At 57.8% G+C, this 2,500-nt stretch overlaps 1 pseudogene; it reads left to right on the top strand.

Annotated features, from left to right (window-relative positions):
• LOC137329601 (U2 spliceosomal RNA) overlaps window positions 1–41 on the top strand; it is a 117-nt pseudogene extending 76 nt beyond the window's left edge.
• Window positions 42–2,500: the final 2,459 nt, after the last annotated feature.

Below are 2,500 nucleotides of genomic sequence, written 5' to 3' on the forward strand. Positions count from 1 at the left end.
CGACCCAGTATTGCAGTGTTTCTGGGAACGGTGCAGCTCCCCGTGGGGAGATATTCAAAAGGAAAATCAGCTCTTTCCCAGTGTCTCTGTGTGTGTGTGTGTGTGTGTGTGTGTGTGTGTGTGTGTGTGTATTATTACTGAGAATAAAGCTGATATCTCTCTCTCTCTCTCACTCAGAGCTGCTGTGGAAGGAAACCTTTTTAAAAAGAACTTTCTCAGCTCAGTGGTATTTTTTTCTTCTCCAAGGCTGAGTGCCGCTCGCACGGAGCGATATAATTCAAAGTGCAAAATAACTTGGCGTCGTTGACTTTAAACAAGCAGGGTCTGCTTCCAAATGAAAGCTGCGCTCCCGAACTGGACTGACTGACTGTCTGTCTGTCTGTCTGTCTGTCTGTTTGTCAAGGGGAGGAAAAGGTGGCGGTGGTGGTGGTGAGGGTGGAGCTTTACGCTCAGGAGGGGAGACTTTCTTTCAGAGGTGCCAATTAATCTGCAGCAGAAAGTCATCCCCCCCGACCGGGATTCGAAGCCCGGTCCTGACCACGAGACCACCGGGGAGAGTTGCCTCAAGTCCCTGAGGGACCTGGACACGAGGCCGAATACACACGCACGCCTGCTGCACTGGCAGCAGCGACCAACAGGGGGCTGACCGGCTGATCCTTCCCTTTCACAGGCAGGCTTTTGGCCCTCGCTCAAACGACAAAGGTGTTCAGAAGGAAGTCCTGGGGGGAAGGCATGGAGGGACGGACACAGGGAAGTCCGCACAAAACAGGTCCCCTGGAACCTCTGACCCAGAAAACCGGGTTCCTGGTGAAAGCAGTCCTGCCCCGCCCTGCCATTAACATGACAATGGACAGGGCCCGGACCAGGCGCAGCGGACGGTAGCGAGCAGTCGGAGGGTGAAAATCCGCCAGTGGGTGAAAAGGAGAGCCGTGCGGTGAGAGGAGGCGGAAAGCGGTTCGCAGACTTTTGCTGTACCTCCGGCGGGCAGCGCCGCACCTCCGAGCGCTCGGTACCGTCCGCTGCGCCTCGTCCTGCCGCACGCGACGAGCCGTCCCCGGAGGAAATCGGCCTCGGCCTTCCTGAGATATCAGTCTCCAGGTGGGACAGAAAAACCGGGGGCCCCCGGCTCGCTTTCGGCGGCCCGCTAGTCGACTTCCCGTCGTGCGAACGCGATCCTTCCGGTACCCTTCGGTGCCCCTTGCCCGACTCTAGCTCCGGTGGTAAAGCGGAGTCGGTCGGTCTGACGGCCGCCGAGTTAGCAGGCGGAAAGCGGTTTGCAGCCTTTCGCTGTACCTCCGGCGGGCAGCGCCGCACCTCCGAGCGCTCGGTACCGTCCGCTGCGCCTCGTCCTGCCGCACGCGACGAGCCGTCCCCGGAGGAAATCGGCCTCGGCCCTCCTGAGATATCAGCCTCCATACGGGCGTCACAAATCAGTGGACATGGTCAGCTGCAAAGCAGTGTCATTACAACCTTTCATAAACGACAGGGCAGCACCGCACTGCACTGCACTGCACTGCACCCCACACTACATCACACTTGCCTGCCTGCCAGCCTGCCGCTGCCTACTCTCACCAGCGGACCAAAGTGAGGATAACACCCCGAAGCAAGCATCTCCCTTGCCGCCCACCAGCCCACACCAATCCCCTTGCCTGCCTCCCACAAATTCCACCAGCGAGGCAAAGTGAAAATCAACCCCCAAAAAACGCACTCCACACCGGCCATCGCCCGCTATACACCCCCCCCCCCCCCCCCCCCCCCCGGGGCGAATATTAAGCCCGAGAACACCGACTGTAACCAACCGCAGTGAAAAGTTGAAGTGGCAACTCATTAACCAGATTTACACTTGGCAACTCATAAACCAAATGAACAAAAAATCTGGTTAATGAGTTGCCCAAAATAAATCTGGTTAATGAGTTGCCACTTCAACTTTTCACTGCGGTTGGTTACAGTCGGTGTTCTCGGGCTTAATATTCACCCCGGGGGGGGGGGTGGGTGATTCTGGGGGTAGTGTCCGGGAGGGTGAGCCTTTTATTCGGCAGGAGGCGTGTGGGGAAATCATCAACCTGTCAGACGATGAGTTGTCACAAACGCCATTGCTTAATGAAAGCTGCGCTCCCGAACTGGACTGACTGTCTGACTGTCTGTCTGTCTGTCCGTTTGTCAAGGGGAGGAAAAGGCGGTGGTGGTGGTGGTGAGGGTGGAGCTTTACGCTCAGGAGGGGAGACTTTCCTTCATGCCAATTAATCTGCAGCAGAAAGTCATCCCCCCCCCGACTGGGATTCGAAGCCCGGTCCTGACCACGAGACCACCGGGGAGAGCTGCCTCAAGTCCCTGAGGGACCTGGACACGAGGCCGAGGACACACGCACGCCTGCTGCACTGGCAGCAGCGACCAGCAGGGGGCTGACCGGCTGATCCTTCCCTTTCACAGGCAGGCTTTTGACCCTCGATTAAACGACAAAGGTGTTCAGAAGGAAGTCCTGGGGGGGAGGGAGGGAGGC

The sequence above is a fragment of the Heptranchias perlo genome, chromosome 12 (assembly GCF_035084215.1).
Source record: "Heptranchias perlo isolate sHepPer1 chromosome 12, sHepPer1.hap1, whole genome shotgun sequence".
Classification (NCBI taxonomy): Eukaryota; Metazoa; Chordata; class Chondrichthyes; order Hexanchiformes; family Hexanchidae; genus Heptranchias; species Heptranchias perlo.